The sequence below is a fragment of the Canis lupus genome, chromosome 13 (assembly GCF_011100685.1).
Source record: "Canis lupus familiaris isolate Mischka breed German Shepherd chromosome 13, alternate assembly UU_Cfam_GSD_1.0, whole genome shotgun sequence".
Taxonomy (NCBI): Eukaryota; Metazoa; Chordata; class Mammalia; order Carnivora; family Canidae; genus Canis; species Canis lupus.
The window spans coordinates 42195331-42217578 of record NC_049234.1 but is presented as its reverse complement, the minus strand read 5'-3'; the positions used below and the strand labels follow the sequence as shown (position 1 = coordinate 42217578).

The 22248-nt window shown below is 34.0% G+C and overlaps 1 long non-coding RNA gene across 6 annotated transcripts in view; it reads right to left on the bottom strand.

Moving 5' to 3' along the window:
* LOC111098608 overlaps positions 1-22248 on the bottom strand; it is a 231158-nt gene that overhangs the window by 181020 nt on the left and 27890 nt on the right. The window lies entirely within an intron of this gene.

The window sequence follows — 22248 nt, the reverse complement described above, 5'->3', positions numbered from 1 at the left end:
CAGGCTACATTTTCAGAATGATATACTCAGTAGTGAGTAACACATTTTTAATCTTATATAAACAGAATGCATTTAAATCACATTAAGTAAAAGACAAGGAGCATTAAGGTGGGCACTTATTATTCCAATCCACATGGACACAGGTTCAAGAACATGAACTCAAGAGGTCAACTGCACAATTATGAATTCACTGAACACCACACTCAGAGTGGTAATATCTTTCTAGAATTAGAAAAAGAAATAAGCTGAAATCAGCTATTAATTGATGGAACACAATACCTATTTTCCTGAAGTTTTATGTATTTTATATATAGATTTAAATTTATAAATTTTATATATAATCCAACATTATATGGGATTCTATATTTTAATGTATATTAGTTATATATGGAATTTGTACATTTTCCATGTTTGGATATTCCTTAAATATACTTATGAATTTTCCAAGTAACAAATTTTAGATATATCCACTTTAAATGAATTGCTCTTCAGTATTCTCAAGATTAAATAATAGTGCTTTAATTCAAAAGTTTCCTTTTCATTACCAAATCATTACACTGAAATAATATTGTCAGTTTTGAGCATAGATATAATTTTTTAAACCCATGTAGTTTAGAATAGCTGTTTCATCTATGCTCAGCCTAAGAACAGCATCTGTATTTGTTTGCAAGTTAGCACATAGAACTAGGACTGGCCAACAGGTGTTTCCATGTGTAAGGAATTAAGATGACAGGATAATGGCCACGATAGCCAAACTGTGGAAGGAGCCTCGGTGTCCAACGAAAGATGAATGGATAAAGAAGATGTGGTTTATGTATACAATAGAATATTACTCAGCTATTAGAATTGACAAATACCCACCATTTGCTTCAACGTGGATGGAACTGGAGGGTATTATGCTGAGTGAAGTAAGTCAGTCGGAGAAGGACAAACATTATATGTTCTCATTCATTTGGGGAATATAAATAATAGTGAAAGGGAATATAAGGGAAGGGAGAAGAAATGTGTGGGAAATATCAGAAAGGGAGACAGAACGTAAAGACTGCTAACTCTGGGAAACGAACTAGGGGTGGTAGAAGGGGAGGAGGGCAGGGGGTGGGAGTGAATGGGTGACGGGCACTGGGGGTTATTCTGTATGTTAGTAAATTGAACACCAATAAAAATTTTAAAAAAAATGTAAAAAAAAAAAGGATAATGCATTCAATGATGGCTGAATCACAGAATTATGTAACTACAGAAAAAGAACAACACTACAGTGAGACGAACTTGGTTTTTTTTTTGTTTTTTTAAGATTTATTTATTCATGAGACATGCAAAGAAAGAGGCAGAGACACAGGCAGAGGAAGAAGCAGACTCCTCGCAGGGAGTCCGATGTGGGACTCGATCCCTGATCCCAGGATCATGACCTGAGCTGAAGGCAGCCACCCAACCACTTAGCCACACAGGCGTCCCAGGAACCTGGTTTTTATTTCATAGTCTTAAAAAAGGCAATTCTGATCATGGATATAAGATGATTATTAGCCAGACTGAAATATAGCAGATTCTTAAAAGTAAACATTTCTAACAATGTATAAAAAAGTTATACATCACAACCAAGTGGAATTTATCCAAGGTATGGAAGTCCTGTTCAACATTTAAAAATCAACTAATAAAATCCACCACACATCAAAAAAAAAAAAAAAATCCACCACACATCAACAGACCAAAAAACCCTAAAAAATAAAAAGACAAAACAACAATATGATCATATCAATAAATGCAGAAGAAGCATTTGATAAAAACTAATACTCATTATGATAAATCCTCTCAGGATACGGAATAGAGGGAACTTCCTCAACTTAATAGTCTACAAGAAGCCTACAGCTAACATCCTTAATGGTAAACTAGATGCTTTCCTATAGGAGCAAGTATAAAGTAAGGATGTCCTCTCATCATTTCTTCTCAGTATCTTATTGAAACTCTTTGTTCATGCAACAAGGCAAGAAAATGAAATAACAGGTGTCCAGATTTAGAAGGAGGGCTTTGTTTCCAGATGACATGATTGTCTATGTAGAATATCCAAAAGAATTGACCAAAAAAATATCCTGGAGCTAATAAGCAATTACAGCAAGCAGGATACAAGGTTAATATGTAAAAGTCTATTATTGCATTCCAATATATAACAATGAACAAGCGAAATTTGAAATTAAAAACATAATAGCATTTACATGATCACACATCCCCTTCAAAATGAAATACTTAGTTATAATCCTAACAGAATATGTATAAGACCTGTATGAGTAAAACTACAAAACTCTGATGAACAAAATCAAAGAATAAATAAATGGAACAGTATTCCATGTTCAAGGAAAGAAAGGTTCAATATTGTCAAGATGTCAATTCTTCCCAGTTTTATCTATAGATTCAGTGCAATACCAATCAAAATCCCAACATAGCCATTTTATGGATTCTGACAAACTGATTCTAAAATTTATGTGAAAATATAAAAGACTGAAAATACTCAATGCATATTGAAGGAGAACGTAAAAGTTGGAAGACTGACACTACCCAAATTTAGGACTTACTATAAAGCTATAGTTATCAAGATACTATTGTACTGGTGGATAAATAGAAAAATAGAACAATGAAACAAAATAGTTGAGTCCAGAAATAAACTTCACATCATATGCCATCAGGAAACACAAAGTAAAACAACAATGTAAAGCAATTACACACCTATTAGAATGGCTAAAATCTGGAATGCTGACAACACCAAATATTGATGATTATATGGGGCAACAGGAATTCTTATATTTTCCTGATGGCAATGCAAAAATGGTACACTCTGTGTTAGACATTTTGACATTTAATCAATAAAACTAAACATATTTTTGCCATAACATATAATCCAGGAATTGTGTTTATTGACATTTATCAAAATAAGTTGAAAATTTATATCTACACCAAAACCCATACATGTTTACAGCCAGGTTATTTATAATTGCCAAACTTGAAAAACCAAGATGTCCTTCAATAAGTGAATAAATAAACTACAGGATTCTAATATTCAGTGCTATAATGAAATGAGCTGTCAAGCCATGAAAACACATGGAGGAATCATAAATGCATGTTACTAAGTGAAAGAAGCCAAGCCATAAGGTCCACATGCTATGTGCTACCAACTACATGATATGCTGAAAAAGACAAAATTATGGAGATGATAAAAAGTGGTAGCCAAAGGTGTAGCAAGGATATCAATCTATAGGCAGAGCATAGAAAAATTTTACAGTGAAAATATATGTTATGATAATGAATGTGTGTTATACTGTTTTCAAAGCAACAGGATATACAACACCATGAATAAAGCCTTAGGTAAACTATGGACTTTGGATAATCATAATGTGTCTATATAGGTTCATCCTTGATAAAACAGGTACCAATCTGGTAAGTAAGTGATGTTAGTAACAGGGGAGGCTCCTAATATTGTGGGGGCATGGTTATATGGAAAAATCTCTGCACCTACTTCTCAATTTTGTTGAAATCTAAAGCAGCTCTAAAAAAATTAAGTCTATAGCTAAATTGCAGATGGAAAACCTACCTTATCATTATTATATTACATGTAAATGGATTATATATCATAACTGAAAGGCGGAAATAGGCCAAATTCATTTTTTTAATTACTCAACTATATGTTGTCTGTAATATATGGTTTAGATTGAAAATACAAATAGGTTGAAATTAAAAGAACATAAAATCATATACCATGTGACCAGTAACTAGAAGAGAGCTGGAGTACCTATACTGATATCATAATAGGCTTTATTAGAAAAAAGAAAGAATATTTCATAATGATAAAATACCATTTTGTCAAGAGGATATAAAAATTGTAAATATATATTATAAATAGTATGTGTATATATACACACACCCATCTATGACCAGAGCTACAAAATATATAAAACAAAACTGAAGAGAGAGATAGAATTGAAGAGAGAAGTAAATCATTAAACAATAACTGTTGGAGACAACAATATACTATTTTCAATAAGGACAGAAAAACTAGGTAGAAAACTGGCTAGCAACTAGAAGACTTAACATGAAATCCAACTAAACCTAACAGACATTGATAGAACACTTCTACCCAACACTAACCAAATATGTATTATTTTCAACTGTACATAATGCAGTATCCAGGACAGACCATATGTTAAGCCATAAAACAAGTCATAATAGATTTAAAAGGACGTAAATTACATAAAGTATATTCTCTAGCCGAATTAAAAATAAGGGAGTTTGGTAAATTCATAAATATTTAGAAATTAAACACTTTCCTCAATAACTAATCAGTTGAACAAGAAATCACAAGGGAAATTACAAATACTAGAAGATGAATGAAAACCAAACAAGGAAACCCATATCAAAATGTTTGGGGTGCAGGTAAAGCAGTGCATTGAGAAATATTATAGCCAAGAATGTCAATTTTTAAAAATATCACAACAATATGCTCACCTGTTCCTTTAAGAAAGTAGAAATGGAGGAGGAAATTCAACCCAAAGAAAACAAATGCAATGAAATAATAAATGTTACAGTAAACACAAATAAAATAGAAAATAATAGAAGTAATGAAACTAAGAGTTGGTTTATCAAAAAGACCCACAAAATTTACTGTCCTTTCTGTAGTCTGACCAAGAAAACAGACTAGAATTGTTAAAATCAGAAGTTATAGGATAACATTATCAATCTTATGAAAATAAAAAGTATTAGGAGGTAGTACTAAGAAAGCCCTGCAGGTCAACAAATCAGATAACCTAGGTGGAATGGACATATTCTTGGAAACAAACTACTTTTATTCAAGAAGAATTAAAAATGTTAATAGTTCCATAGCAGTAGAGAAAACTGAACTAATAACCAAAAATCTACCCACAAAGAAAAGTCCAACCTCAGATGGTTTCCCTACTAAATTCTACCAAATACTTAAGGAGTTAATAGTATTCCTTCATAAATTCACCCATCCTTCCCCCTCAAAAAAAATTGAAAAAGACTGAAATATCTACCCACCTCATTCCGTGAGACTACGGCATCACCAAAACCAGACAAACACATGGTGATAAATGAAAACCTCAGACCAATAACCATTATGAATATAGATATGAAAATCCTCAACAAATGCTAACAAATCTTGAGTGATAGAATACTGTCTCCCTAAAGATGTCCATGTCCCAATCCCTAGGATCTATAAATGTGAATTAGGGGAATTAAGGTGGTACTAGAATATGATTATTAATCTGTTGAAGTTAAATCAGGGAGACGATCCTGAATTAGCTGAGTGGGTACAATATAATCAAAGGTCTTCACAAGCAGAAGAAGAAAAAAAAAAAGAAGAGAGTCAAGAGATATTTGAAGATGCTATGCTGCTAGCTGTGAAGATGAAGGAAAAGTCATGAGACAAAGAATGCAGGCAGCCCCAAAAAGCTGGAAAGGCAAGGATCAGATCCCTCTCCTGCCACAGCCTCTAGAAGGAATGTAGTGTGATCATGGCATAGTTAGATGCATTGTGTACTTGAGACTTCCACAACTGAAAGACAATAAATTTGTGTTGTTTAAGCCACTGTTTGTGGTAATTTGTTATAGCATTAATAGGAAACTTATGTACCAAATAAATCCAACACCATATAAAAATGATATATATCAGAATCAAGTAGATTTTATCCCAAGAATACATGGTTGAGTCAACATATAAAGTTCAATCAAAGCAGTATACTACATGAAGAGAATAAAGGACAGAAAACAATTATCATCTCAATACATAAAAACATGTATTTTAATTAAAGTGCCCACCAAGGTCAGATATACAAGAGAAAAAAAAAAGGCATCCTGATTGGAGATAAGAAGTAAAACTCTATTTGCAAATGGCATTATTCTTTATCCTATGGAATCTGTAACAAAATTATTAGGGTTAAAAAACAAGTTCAGAAAGTTTATAAGAACAATACACAAAAATCAATCGTATTTCTATAGACTAGCAATGAACAACTTGAAAATAAAATGAACAAATCTATTTTAAAATAGCATCAAAAAAGTATTTCAAAATAAATTGCACAAAAAATCTGCAGGACTTTTACACTAAAAATATCGTTGAAATAAAGACCTAAGTAAATGAAAAGACATACAGTGTTCATAGTTTGGAAGATTTAATATTAATAACACAATTATTGCCAAATTAATCTACAGATGAAATACAATCCTATCAAAATTCGTAGTTGCCTTTTTCAGTGCAAAAATTGAGAAGATGATTCTATAATTTATATGGAAATTCAAGGAACCCAGAACAGCCAAAACAATCTTAAAAAAGAAAAAGTTAGTAAAAATCATACCTCTCTATTTCAAAATATACAGTAATCGCAGCGTATGGTAAGTAAAAGTTTTCAACAAATAGTAATTGTGCCTCAGATTAACTTCATTGGCTACGACACTGCCACTGTGCAAACTAGAGTACAGTAAGTAAGAATATACCTATAAATCAATGGGATAGAACTGAAAGTCTGTAAATAAACCCATTTGGTATCAGTAATTGATTTTTGACAAGGATATCAAGACAACTCAATGAGGAAATAACAGTCTTTTCAACAAATGGTTCTGGTACAATATCAAAAACCTACATGAAAGAGCTAAAAGTACAAAACTCTTAGAATAAAAATATGAAATATCTTTAGCCTCTTGAGTAATGGTTTCTCAGATATGATGACTATATATAAGTGACCAAAGAAAAAATATCTAAGTTAGATATTAGACTTTATCAAAAGTTAAGTTAGACTTTATCAAAATTCTTGAAAATTGTGCTTCAACAGACAAACTTTTTCAACAGAAACTAAAAGATGGGGCATCTGGATAGCTCAGTGGTTAAGCATCTGCTTTTAGCTCAAGGTATGATCCCAGGGTCCTGGGATTGAGTCCTGCATCGGGATCTCCTCAGGGAACCTGCTCCTCCCTCTGCCTATGTCTCTGCCTCTCTGTGTCTCTCATGAATAAATAAATAAAATATTAAAAAAAAAACTAAAAGACTACCCCACAGAATGGGAAAGTCTTTGAAAATCATGTATTTTATAAGGGTCTAATACTTAAAATATATAAAGAACTATTATAAATCAATGACAGAAAGACAGCACAATCAAAAAGTGAACAAAGAACTGAATATACATTTTTCCAAAGAAGATATAAATGGCCAATAAGCACATGAAAAGATGGTCAACATCATTAGTCATTTGAGAAATGCAAAACAAAACCACAAGGAGATATCACTTCATATCTACTAGTATGTCTATATTAAAAATACACAAAAAATAGACATAGAAACAAATAAGCGTCGAGGATGTAGAAAAACGGGAACCTTCAAATAGTGCCGATCAAATTGTAACATGGTGAAGCTGCTTTAAGAAACAGCTCCAAATAAATAAATAAATAAATAAATAAATAAATAAATAAATAAATCACACATAGAGTTACCACGTTACTCAGCAATTCCACTCCTAGGTATATCTCCAAGTGAACTGAAAAACATATATCCAAAGAAAATTTGTATATGAATATTCATATGAACATTATTCATAACAGACAAAAAAGTGAGGAAGAAAACAAATGTCCATCTATGTACTGACAAGTACATAGACAAATGTAGTATATCCCTACATGAAATATTATTTAACCTTAAAGTACTGAATCATGCTACCACTTGGATGAACCTTGAAAACGTTATGCAAAGTGATAGATTTCATAGACAAAGAGCCACAAACTGTATGACTCTATTTCTGTAAAGTGTCCAAAATAGGCAAATCCATGGAGACAGAGTAGATCAGTGGTTACCAGAGGCTGTTAGAAGGGGAAAATGTGGCACGACATCTAATGGAAATAGGGTTTTGTATTGAGGTCATTGAGGATTTTGGAGTTAGATACCAGGCATGATTAGACAACTTTGTGACTATATTAAAAAGTGCTGAATTTTACATTTTAGAAACATGAATATTATAATGTAAACTATCTCTCACTGAAAAAAAATCAGTGGGAGGAGTAGGAGTCTAATTACTACTGACATAACTGTTCTATCTCATATAATCAGAACTTTTTTTTTTAGTTAAGTTGTGTTGGCTAGTGCAAATTTTTTTTGAGTCATTCTATATTTTAAGCCAAAATAGAATTACTGCCTCGTTCTAATATTTTTAGTATGGATTTTGCTTTTCTGTTTCTCTAGAAGAAAAATAGAAATATTCTGCAATGGAAAATCCCTCTGTCTGAGCCAAAATCTGCTGTATCTTTTCTATACCAATTTTCCAAGTTTAGATAACCTCAAGCAGAATTTCTATCCTTTAAGTTGACATTTTTTTTAAAAGATTTTATTTATTTATTCATGAGATACACACAGAGAGAGAGGCAGAGACACAGGCAGAGGGAGAAGCAGGCTCCACACAGGGAGCCCAATGTGGGACTCATCCAGGGACTCCAGGATCATGCCCTGGGGCGAAGGGAGGCGCTAAACCACTGAGCCACCCAGGGATCCCTAAGTTGACATTTTTACTTAAATTGAGGGTTAAATAAGGAATGTAAAATGTGATTTGTAAAATACAATACAAATTTTGGTGATCACCAAACAGCCCCAAATACTGTAGACTCTACATATAAATGCAGTGGCAAGATATACTTTTCTATCAACACTATTCCAACACATTAACAAAAAAGTACTAACAAAGTTTGAAGTAAAAGGTCAATTATTAAAAATTAAATGTTGATTCCTTGTTTGTTATAATGGACCAAAAAGATTGAGCTAATTTTAAATTGGTATTATTTAGGAATATGCTTATACATTTACGTACTTATATTTAAATTGATTGAATCCTGATCATCTGCGTAGAGCATTTGCAAATATTCTTTTTAATATGAACTTTTGAAAAACATATTAGTTATATAGAATCTACCTGTGTTCTATACTTCAAAATAAATTTCTTTGTTTTGTATTTATTTGAGAGAGAGATAGTGTGTGGGAAGGGGCAGGAGAAGAGGGACAAGCAGACTCCTCTGCCCAGCAGGGAACCTGACCTGGGGCTTGATCCCAAGACCCCAAGATCATTACCTGAGCCGAAGTCAGATGAGCCACCCAGGAGCCCCAAATTTCTCTTAAAAAGTAGAATTTTGCTGTAACTATTAAGAAGTCAGGACTTATTAATTAATTTCCTAAATCTACTAACATTACCTTCATGGCTGCCTCTAAGATATAACAAGGTCAAAACATGCAAGCATTAACTTTCAAAATACAAAAATGCATTTACTTGGCATGGGAATCCATGTGAATTGTATTATTCTTCAGCTTGTCACCATAACCACTAAGAGTCCAATGCCAATAGGAAATGGATACAATCAAATAAAAAGAGCCCATGATCAATATTAAATCAGAGCTCTTTGGGGGGAAAAAAAAACAAAAACTATTTCAGGACCAAACAGAAATTATACAACATGAGCCTAGAGCATCTTCCAATGCCAGGAAGTAAGGAAGTGGTCAAACACTCACACCACCCCCCAACGCAATGATGAGGGTATGTTAAAGATGTCAAAGGGGCACAGAAACTAAATGAAAAGGCTCTAAATTGCCAAAGATGGAACAACCTGAACTAAATCTGAAGTATTAAAAAAAAAATCCATGAGTCCAGCTAAGATAAATAAATGCTTGAATACACATACAAATGGGAGAAAACAGACTAACCTCTAAGGCAGAAGGATTCCAAGTAATTTATGTACATGCTCTCATTCAAGAAAGGAGAGCTCCTTGAGTTGGGCTCCATGACCGGATAAAGGACAGACTTTAGTTATAATGATGTATCAGTATTGGTTTATTGTGACAAACATATCATAGTGTTATCAGGGTTTAATAACAGAAGAAAGTGGCTGTTGGGCACTTAGGAATTCTGTAGTGTATTCATAACTTTTCTATATATTGAAAACTAATTTAAAATAAAGAATTTTTAAAAATAAAATAAAGAATTTATAGTTGAAAAAGGGAGTCTATGCACATTGTTTTAATAAGAAAGGTAAGAATAAGAGACTTTGACATTTTTCTCCCACCACTTACACAGAAGTAAGTGACGTCTTTCAAATCACCTGCATATGGGTGATGGGGTTTTCTTAAAAATTCTAGAGGGGAAAAAATGAGGAAATTATTCAGACAAGAATTAAAAGGAAAAAAAAAATCTTAGAAAATGAAGATGAAGGTCATAGAATAATGCAATGAGTTGTTCCCAACATAAACACCTTGGGATCAAACACCGTATCCTACGATGCAGTTTTCATATCTTATTAACGTTACAGGCTAGTATATTAAAAACTGCACACTCCATACTTCATGGAAAATGCAAGGGATTTTTCAAAGGCATTTTTCATTTCAAATTTTCTCCTGATTCATTGAGTTTGAACTTTATTCCTCCTTGATTCTTTCCTCATCATATTGAGGCCAGTGACCCAAAATTTAGCATTCATGCAATTTTCTAGAAATAGCGCTTAGATGGCGAGGATGTACCTTCTTTAAAACTCAGGGTGCAGCCTGTTCCCACCACTGATTCTGACTGGGTTATTCTGGTGGAATGTGTTCCACTGAAGGTGGTCATGCTGACAGTTTTCAGAGTTCAACTCAAGTAACAGGAGTTTATTAAAATCTCCATGAAAACTTTGTTTGCCTTCCCTCAGGAAAAAGTAATTTTGTGCCCATTTGGTTCTGCTTTCAGTGAACTGATACTAACCCCTTGGAGTTCAATATTTGTATTTTTAATGGGACCTTCTTGGAATCCCAAATTTTACTTACTTTGATGAGAAACACAGGCTAATGAGAGAGACATTTGAGAGAAGAATTAGTCTTCGATTTTATTTTATTTTATTTTTACTTTTTATTTTTTAAAAATTTTATTTATTCAGGAGAAAAATTTTGTTAAAAGGGTACATCTCATATTAGGTGTTCTTGCCAAAATAAAATCCTAAATAGGTCTTAAAAAACAACAAGCACCAAAAATAATCCTTTTTTAAAATTTTATTTATTTATTTATTTATTTATTTATTTACCAACCAAAAATAATCCTTGACCTTTGGGCCTCAAGTAGAAACTCGGTAAGGAAGAATTATAGAATTGGAAGTTATATAAACCTAGACATTCTTTACTGCACAATATTGGGTAAGCTACTTAAACTCTTTGAACTTCCATTTTCTTACATTTAGTATGTAAATGTCAGTTCTTTAGGCATAGAGTTGTTAGGGTTATTTGCGAAGACATGTGGAAAGCATCTGGTAGATTGTCAGGCACAGAATATACTAGATCCACTTACTTATTCATTTATTGTATTATATTTAGAATAGCTCTCACAAGCTCAAATTTGTTAAAATGTTAAATGCCATGAACGAGGATGTTTAAAACTGTCCATTGGCTATTAACATTTCACAGATCACTAAATTTCAAAGAAGTTAAATAATGTGCCCTTGGACATAGATTTTCTTGGTGTTGATTTTAGGTCTGCAACTAAGAACAGACAGCCAGGCCAGTGGCATGTACCCTACAGTATACCCACCCCGGAAAAATGCTTCCTATTATTTTTACAATAACCAAAGGCCACTCACAAACTGAAAATCACATTTCTGGATTTAAATGAACTTTTCAAGAAAATGAATATGGAAGGCAAGGAAGCTACCTAATTATGCACATTTTTTGAAGGACAGATTTTCTTTCTAGTTAACTGTTGTATTATAAGATTTTGTTTTGTTTTGTGGGCCTTTTTTTTTTTTTTTCATTTTAGAATCTCTTGGGAATGCAGATTGGCATTTAAATTCTCTTACATTTTACCCCAAACAGTAGGAGGTATAGCTAATCCTTACTAAAGCTGGTGAATATTCATTTTCCCTGTCCAGGATATTATAGTGACTCCAACTTGCTGAAATCCCCTTAGGATATGGTTATGATTATGTTATTTGACTGATTCAATAAAAGGAAGAACAATTGCTAAGCTCTTCAGGGAACTGGTTGGGAAAATTATCCCCCAGATGACACTAGCAATTATTTACTTTGCTTGAAATTTCTTCAACTTTTGGACAGATTACCTTTTAATGTAATAAGTATAAAAATATCTGAAGATTTGGACATTATCTACAAAGACAAATACAGTTCAACAACTGGGAGAGACAATATTTCTACATCTTGATTCAAATGTGTCAATAGAAAATTCCATTTACCACCGTAGGAGTTTCTCTTCCTCCAGTAATTGAGCAAAGAGCATATAGATGCATATATTAAACTAATAAAAGAAAGTGGGACAAAGGGTTTTAGACAAATATGTTATACTAACTCTAGGGAAAGTGGCTGGATATGGAAGTAACTCAGATTATGACCTGTGGTCTCGTCTAAACCTTCTGCATTTAGGATCTAGTTCAATCATATGGCTTTTTTTTTTTTACATTTTTTAAATCATATGGCTTTAAATATCATATTATGAGTATACTGATGACTCTCCAGTTTACATTTCCTACCCTAACCTTTTCCTTGTGTTCCAGACTTATGTACTGAACCGCCAATCCAATCTGCATTTGAATATTTGATATTTCAAAATGAACCTGACAATACAAAAAAGCAATTGAGAGTGCTCTGGGTTTTCTGAAACAAACACCACCATCACCACAACAAGCATTTATCCTTCCATACATCTTCCCCATCTCAGTAAAGAGCTTCACCATCTGCTCATTTATACTGAAAACCTGACATGTAGTTTTGAGTCCTCTCTCCCATGCCCTATATGCGATCCATCTTCTAATTAATATTAATCTAATTTTAATAAATATTCCTAATCCATCACTTCTTCTCTACTGATATGCTCTACTCCAAGCCATCAACACTGTTTCACCTAGAATCCTACGAGAGTCTCTGTATCCACTGTCCTCTTTTTAAACTATTTGCAAAATAGCACATTGATCCTTAGATTTGGCATTTTCCTCTTTAGGAGTCTCCCACAGCTTCACCTTGTAAGTAGAACAAATTCTAATTCTGTCTTAAACTTACAAGGCTGATGAGTGGCCTGGGCCTATCTCTACTCCCTTGACTTAGCCACATCGGCCTTCTTCTAAGGAGCACTTTCTGCTTCATCAGCCTTTATAGCTCCATTCCTGGCTCACAGATTCTGGCTTCTTTGCATCATTTGTGTCTTGGCTTAAATACTACATCCAGAGAGTGATTACAGAATTAATGTCTGACTCTAAATGGAAGCTGAGAAAGAAAAGAATAGTGTCCAAGGAAAGGAAATGTAAGTAAGTTTAGTGGAAGTTCCTCATCCCCTACTGAGGGGAAGAGGAAACGTGGTTGTAGTAAATTCTGTTGAAGGTGTTTCTCCTCTGCTTTTCAAATTTCCTTCAGTGGAGCTTCCTCTACCCCAACTGGCTTCATTCCCAATGGAATGCAGCTCTGCTGAACCTTCCTTGCTACATATTTTATAAAGACTGCCTCTGTTCCGGAACAGAGTAGGGAAATCTGCCTACATCCCACTAGCTGCAGATATAAGACATATCTTAATATCTACTTCATGTGTAGAAAGGGTTCTATTTTGATCCATATTTGCTTATGCCACATACACACACATATTATATATAATATATACATGTATATATTAATATATACGTATATATATATATATATATATATATATATATATTAGCTGCTTCAATACTCAAGTGGAGAAGAGGAATGGCATCTATCAGAACTTCTTCAACTCCAAAAGAAAGCATGTGATCTCCCAGCAAAGATAACCAAAAGAAACTAGAGCTGGCTGAGAGCTACAGTCTGAAATAAAGCCCTTGGTCTGTGCTGGAACTGAGCCCCTCTAGAAAAGCTCTTCTGCTTTCTGGTTATAGAGGAATTAATGATGGCCACTTAATGTAATGAGTATTATATATGGCTGTAGCTTACAGCATGTGGTAAGGTTCAATAATTATCTGTCGAAGTAATGAACAAATGAATGATGTGCTTGCTTTCCCTCAGGTGGCACTAGGTGCACTCGGTTCAACACCAGAGAGACACAAATTTGCTCCCAAGGATACAAGCATAGCACCAAAGCATCCATATCCACGTGCAGGACGAGTGGCCAAAGTGAAGAGGATGAAAGACTAATAATAAATGTTGCAGCAGACAAAACTGCCACACAATGATGGCAGGTGGATTCTTTCAGGAAGAGGAACAGTGGGTGTACCTGGATCATTAAGAAGAGGTACACAGCAAGCCAGCTGTGAGAGGTATATGAAGACGTGGAGAAAATGGCAATTTGAGAGAAATTGATAGGAAATGAAGATTTATTAGTAGTACATCCTCCAAACCTGGAGGGTTGAAGAAGTATTTCTTCAAATAGCATCCTTTTATGTCACTGCATCCGCTGGGTTCTATTTTACTAATTTCCACCCCCCCCCACCCCTTTATTGTTCCTGGCCTCCTTGAGGTCGGAAGTAAAAATTATCTAGGAGTCTAAGAAATATTTTCTTGAACTTGTATTTAAACTCCACAAAAATAGTGAGTCTAAAAAGGGAGACAATTAAAAGAACTGAAAGTGACTGTTCTCACATATTTATTCAACTATTTATCTAGCTTCTTGCATTAAGCAACAATTCCATGGAAGTGGCAAATTCTTTGTTAATTTCCATAAGGTCCTTACAAATTCCCGTGACTCTTTTCAAGCAAAAACTCTAGCCTCTTGGGAGAGGCTCCCAATTTACATCTGTTTAGCATCTCATTATCATGTTTTGTTATCAGAGTAGCCAGGATTATCTCTTTGAAGATCAATTTCTTAGAGAGCAATCCGATATCAAGAGTCGTCAATCTAATTCAGTCAGCTTAATGACCCAGATAACTAGAATAGTGCTGGTGATTTTGGTGATTAAAATGACAAATACAATTCAATTGTGCAAAATTGACATAGCTCAGGGCTTGGCTGTGATGTCAACACACTTACAGGAACAAAAATCCCTCTGAGCCTGACCAAAGCACTTTGGTGGCTACAGTCCACATGTGCCCCCTCTTGCCACTGTATCACCTGCCAAGAGTCTATCACTTTCACAGCTCTGCTGGAATAATAAATTGAATTTTCCATATTCCTTACTTAGCCTTATCTTAGTGAAAAAAATGATTTCACCTTCCCTCAATCATCTAGAGCGTAGACATGGAGTCCCAACAATATGATTAAAGTAGTCACAATTGCTTATCATGCTGATGGGGAAAAGGTCCCTTTGTTTTCAAAATAAACATAATGTCATATAATTTGCAATTTTGGGGAATATTTTAGAAAAAGGAAATCTGGAACACCTGTTGTTGTCAAGGCTCAGGAAAATTGCCAGTAGCATTTTAAATGGTGCCTTTACCTGTTTCACACAACAGCTGAGTCTCACCATCTGGGCCAGGCTGAAATTTCCATGAGTTCAGCCAAATTGTCAGAACAGCTTCCTTTTGCGTGTCCTTCAAGCAATGGGCTGCTTGGGAAAACTAGAAATACATTTGACATCAGGATGCCATCTCCAAATGCGTGAAGCCCAAGTGCCATAAAACGATGGAAAGAGTATTAGGCTTACACACCGTATAATCATTTCTAGTGTAGGGCTGTATTAGAATTGGGGATTAAACCAACAGAGCATGTTTGTTTAGAATAGCGATAATTGCTGGGTGCACAGCAGTATAAAATCATTCCTCAAAAAGGAATATTGCATTTTTCTAATGGACAACTAAATAAACAAACATGCTGTGAATGTTTCTACAAGCCAGACAATGGAATGCTTCAGAGCAGAAACAACATATACTCTCAGGTCATAAACTTTTTCTGTGAAATGCTTTAGACAATGCAAATGAAATTTAATTGCACTAAAACCACTTTACCCCTAGAGACAGTGGAGATTTTAACCTCGGAACTAGTGATGAAAGTGAAAACAAAAATCAGAAAATTGACCTGTAAAATGGGAAGCATTTTTAACAAGGTGTCATTTATAGTGAAATGCCCAGATCTTAAGTGTAACATCTCCACGCATTTTACAAGTGCACGCATCTATGTACCCCACCCAATAGATACCAGGATAAAAATATTTCCATTAACCCGTGAAGTTTCTGTCTCATGCTGTTCTCAGTCTCCACTCTGCTGCATAAACTACTACTGTGCTAATTTCTTACACCAGGTTTACCTGGTATAAAATTCATGAATATGGACTTGTTGAGGAGGAAGAAAATTTCATTACCTTTCAAGATCCTTTTGGCTGATATAAGAAATCGACATGAGACAGATTAACAGAAGAAAATAACATTTAATTATGTAAAAAAAAAAAAAAACATTTAATTATGTACATGAAGGGCATCCACATAAACACAAGAAAATTCCAAAGACAGTAAAGCATCATGAGGCATACGTGTCATTCTAAACTAAGGAGAAAGGGTAGGAGTCTCAACTTCAAAGGGAAGGAAAGCAATTCACAGAAAGGTGAAAAAGAGTAAATATTCGGTGAACAAATGTTTGCTGAGTCATACAGACACAATGGGACGTAGAGAAGAATTCTATGCTAAGCAAAGTCAGTCAGAGAAAGACAAATAACCATATGATTTCTTTCACTCATATGTAGAATCAAGACACAAAAGAGTAAAGGAAAAAGGCAGAGAGAGAGGGCAAGTCAAGAAACAGACTCCTAATTTTAGAGAACAATCTAAAGGTTACCAGACAGGAGGAGGGTATGGGGATGGTTTAACTAGAAGATGGTTAAGAAGTTCATTTGTCCCTACGAGCACCAGGTGATGATTGGAATCATTGGCTCACCATATTGTACACCTGAGACTAATGTAACACTATGTTAACTAACTGGAATTATGTGTTGGTTTTCTATTTTTAATTTTTTTTTGTTTGTTTTATTGAAGTTCGATTTGCCAACATGTAGTATAACACCCGTCAAGTGCCCTCCTCAGTGCCCATCACCCAGTCACCCCACTCCCCCCCTTCTGCAACCCTTTTTGTTTCCCAGAGTTAGGAGTCTCTCATGGTTTGTCTTCCTCTATAATTTTCCCCACTCAGCTCCCCTCCTTCCCCTATAATCCCTCTCACTATTTCTTATATTCCCCGTATGAGTGAAACCATATGATGATTGTCCTTCTCTGATTGACCTACATCACTCAGCATAACATCCTCCAGTTCCATCCATGTCGAAGCAAAGGGTATCCATCCTTTCTGATGGCTGAGTAAGAGTCCATTGTATATATAGACCACAGCTTCTTTATCAATCATCTGCTGAAGACATTGAGGCTCCTAACTGGAATTAATCTTTTTTTAAAGAGGAATTTCCAGACACACCTGGCTGAGTTCCTCCCTACCACACAAAGTTTATAGTATTCTAAAGCTCTCTACTGTAATAGCTCCCTTCCTGGAGCAGGTGCTCTATCTAAATTCTACTGGGCAGTTATGGGAAAGGTCAAAGGGTCTTCCTGAAACTTCTGTTTCTTAAAAATAATCAGCCTAAAATAATTCAGAGGCCAAAGACACATATTTAGGGGTAACAAATTTTTCTTCCCTACTAATTTTGCTCCCTGTGACTGCAGTTCCTGCCTCTCTGTGTCTATCTTTATTATCTTGAAGTTGTATGTATGTCACTGTATATGAGACTATTTCATGATATAAAAATACCACGTTTAATTTATATATTTTTCTGATTGAAAGGCATTTAAGTTATATCCAGTTTTTGTCTATATACAAGAAAATTGAATATGTCTTTTTATGGATATATGGACATTACTGATAAGTCTTTTTATGGATATATATCTGGGATTTTCTTGAATAAATACCTAGTATGGAATGTCTTTGTGATAGCAGAGATTTATGTTTAACTTTATATGGAAATGCCAAACTTTTTCGCAAAATGGCTGTACCATGTACACTCTCACTAGCAGTGTATGAAATTCCTGGTTGTTCTACATTCTCATCAATATTTAATACTATCAGTCTTTTTAATTTTAACCATCCATATCAAATCTCATGTGGTTTTAATTAGCATTTCCTAAATAACTGGTATTGGTGAGAACTTACCCATATGCTTATTTGCCTTGTGTACATCATCCTTCATGAAATGTCTTTTAAAATCTTTGTAGCACTGGGTGTTATATGTTGGCAAATCGAACTCCAATAAAAATATATATAAAAAAATAAATCTTTGTCCTTTTTTAATATGAGGTTTGTCCTTTTAATTATCAAATTATAATAGTAGCTTATGTATTCTAAATACAATCCTTTGTCAGATATATGCATTGTAAAGATTTTCTTTTAGTCAACTGCTTACTTATTTATTTTTAATGGTACCTTTGATGAGATATTTTGATGAAATCTAATTTATGGTCTCTTTTGTTTGTGATCTTTGATCCCTAAAAAAAAATTGCCTATCCCCAGGTCAGGAAGCTGTTTTCCTTTTTTTTTTCCTAGAAACTTTATACAATCTGCTCTTGAACAACACAGATTTTGATACAGTATAACACTGTAAATGTATTTACTCTTCCTATGATTGTCTTAATATTTGCTTTTTTCTAGCTTGCTTTAAGAATATATTATATAATACCTATGACATACAAAATATGTGTTCATTGACTGTTTATATTATCAGTAAGGGTTCTGGTCAGCAGAAGGCTATTAAAAGTCAAATTTTGGGGAAATCAAAATTTATAGTGATTTTTGACAGCATAGAAGTGTCAGTGCCCCAACTCCGGTGTTGTTCAGGAGTCTACTATAAGAGAGCTTCTACGATTAGTCATATGAGTCGGATTTTGAGAGTTTTTTGTCTTTTCTTCCTTAAGCGTTTACTAGAATTCTCCAGAGAATCCACCTGCCCTCAAAGGCTTCTCTAGGAAATTTAAAATTATGAATATTGTTACTTTCACAAATATGAAGCTATTTTAATTTTTTATTTTCTTGTTTCAATTTTATTCACTCATTTCATCATAATCGACACATTTATTGGCATAAATTGTTCATAATAATCCTTAAAAAATTTTTCTAATTTTAGGACCTCAGTTTTGCTCCCTTTTTCTATATTTACCTTTTGCATATTCTTTATTTTTCTTTTGACCACTTCAGTTAGGAATTTATCAGTTTTATTGATGTTTTCAGAGAAATTATTTCAGATTTGATTGATTTTCTCTATTGTTTATTTTCTAGTTCACTGATCTCTACTTTTATCTTTATCATTTGATTTTACTTGGTTTTTATTTTCTTCTTTCTCTAACTTCTTCAATACTTTAGACCATTGATTTTAAAACTATGTTTATAACATTAAAAATATAATTTCTTTATAAGCACTTTCCAATCTGTATCCCACAAATTTTGACATGTTTTCATTATCATTTACTCCAAAATATTATTATTTACACTTGTGATATAACCTTTGACTCATTGGTTATTTAGAAGTACATTTTTTATATCCAAATATTTGAAGATTTTCTAAATATCCTTTTGTTGTTGATTTGTAATTTAATTCAACTGTGGTCATAGAACATACTCTTTAAGATTATAATCTGAAATTTATTGATGTTGTGCCCAAGATTGCGTATCTGAGAAACCACCAAGGAGCCAACACTGATGCAAGTACATGAGGGTTTATTAACAAGCTGGAGCTGGGGTCCAAGTATACCCGACACAGCAGAGCAGGGACTTGGACCACGAGGGGGGTTCCAGCTGGGTTTTATGGGCTGGTCTAGGGGACCTCCAGGAGGAGGGGAGGAATTTCTCAAGTTCTGTCTACATTATGATATGGGGCTTTGAAGGGCATTGAGCTCTTTTCTCATTCTGATATGGGGCTTCCTGCCACTGGCTTGAGCTCTGTTCTCATTCTAATATGGGGCTTTCAAAGGCATTAAGCCGGTTTTTTTTTTGTTTTTTGTTTGTTTGTTTGTTTGTTTGTTTTTGTTTTTTGTTTTTTTTTTTTCCCTGTAACTGAAGTAAGGTAAAGTTCAGCTCTTATTCACAGGGGCCTGAGATGGCTGTACTTGTGCTAACGCTGAACTTAAGGTGGAATGGCCTTAATTTTCTCAGCCTCCACAATTGAGGAATTTTAGGATAGGATCCATTATGATGAATGCTTCATCTACACTTGCAGGGAAAAAGTAAATTAAACAGTTCTAAGACTATTTTATAAATTCCAGTTAAGGGGCATCTGAGTGGCTCAGTGGTTGAGCGTCTGCCTTTGGCTCCAGTCCCACATCAGGCTCCTTGCAGGGAGCCTGCTTCTCCCTCTGCCTATGTCTCTGCCTCTGTGTCTCTCATGATGAGTCCAGGACTTGGACTGTTTTTGCAATAGGCAGATTATCTCATTAAACTTATTATCTTTAAAGAAGGAGTTGGCATGTATTACAACACTGCAAATGCAAAAGAAAACCTATTATTATAAAATACAAAAAATTGTCAATAACCTCAAGGACTTCAAATGCAGCCTATTTCTCTGATGAGAACAAGGGAATAAGAACACATTAGACAAAGGCCACCTGCTTGTTTATGTTTGTAAAAAGCGTGCAGCCTTTGTTATCACCTTTTAGTCATATGACTGACCACAAATATCAATTGCTAAAGGACATTTTACAATAATCTCAAACATATTTCATTTGTTGAAAACAATTAGTAATAGATAATTTTCAGTTGGCAAGAAAGTTTAAAATTGGAGGATTTTTCATTATAATAATAGTGCAAAATAATTATCAGTTAATTAGTCATTGTTCATCATATCCAGTAAGAGCCTACAATAGAAGAGTGTTCAGTGACTGCTTCATTTGTAAGATTTACTGCTTCATTTTACCCATGCTTTCCAATTATTTTGTTTAATTCTTCACAAACTCCTTTAGATAAATGTTTTCATTTTTTTACCTTGTAATTTTTAAGTGTTGGTACAAACTGTAGATCATTATATCATTTCTATTACTTCAAAAATGCTCCTTTGAAACAATCCCATTTACAGCTATACCAAAAAATATTAAGATACCTAGGAATAAACCTAACCAAAGAGGCATAAAACCTGTACCCTGAAAACTATACAACACTGATGAAAGAAATAGAAGAGGACACAAAGAAATGGAAAGATATTCCATGCTAATGGATTGGAAGAACAAATATTGCTAAAATGTTTATATTACCCAAATCAATCTACACATTTAATGCAATCTATATCAAAGATTGCAATCTAGTTCACAGAACTAGACCAAACAATCCTAAAACTTGTCTACAAAAGAACCACAAAAGACCCTGAATAGCAAAAGCAATCTTGAAAAAGAAAAGCAAAGTCGATGAATCACAATTCCAGACTTCAAGTTATATTACAAAGCTGTAGTAAGCAACACAGTATGACACTAACACAAAAATAGACACAGAGATCAATGGAACAAAATAAAAAACCTAGAAATGAACTCAAAACTATATGGTCAATTAATCTCTGACAAAGCAAGAAAGAATATCTAATGGGAAAAAGTCTCTTCAACGAATGGTTTTGAGAAAAATGGAGAACAACATGCAAAAGAATAAAACTGGACCACTTTCTTACGTCATACACAAAAATATTCAAAATGGATTAAAAACCTAAATGTGTGATCTGTAACCATAAAAATCCTAGAAAAGAACACAGGTAGAAATTTCTCTGACATCAGCCATAGCAAATTTTTTCTAAGTAGGTCTCCTGAAGCAAGGGAAACAAAAGCAAAAATAAGCAATTGGGACTTCATCAAAATAAAAAGCTTCTGCACAGCAAAGGAAATCATCAACAAAACTACAAGGCAATGCAAGGAATGGGAGAAGCTGTCTTCAAATTACGTACCCAATAAAGGGTTAGTATCCAAAAATATTGAAGTAACTTCTATAACACAAACCCAAAAAACAAGTAACCCAGTTAAAAATGGGAAGACATGAATAGAAATTTCTCCAAAGAAAACATACAGATGGCCAACAGTCACATGAAATGATGCTCAACATCACTCATCATCAGGGAACTGCAAATCAAAACCACAATGAGATATCACCTCACACCTATCAGAATGGCTAAAATCAAAAACAAAAAAATAATAGGTGTTGGTGAAGATGTGGAGAAAGGGCAATCCTCTTGCACTGTTGGCGGAAATCCATAGTGGTGCAAACACTCTGGAAAACAGTATGGTGTTTCCTCAACAAGTTAAAACTAGAACTGCCCTATGATCCAGTAAATATCCAGCAATCACACTACTAGGTATTTACC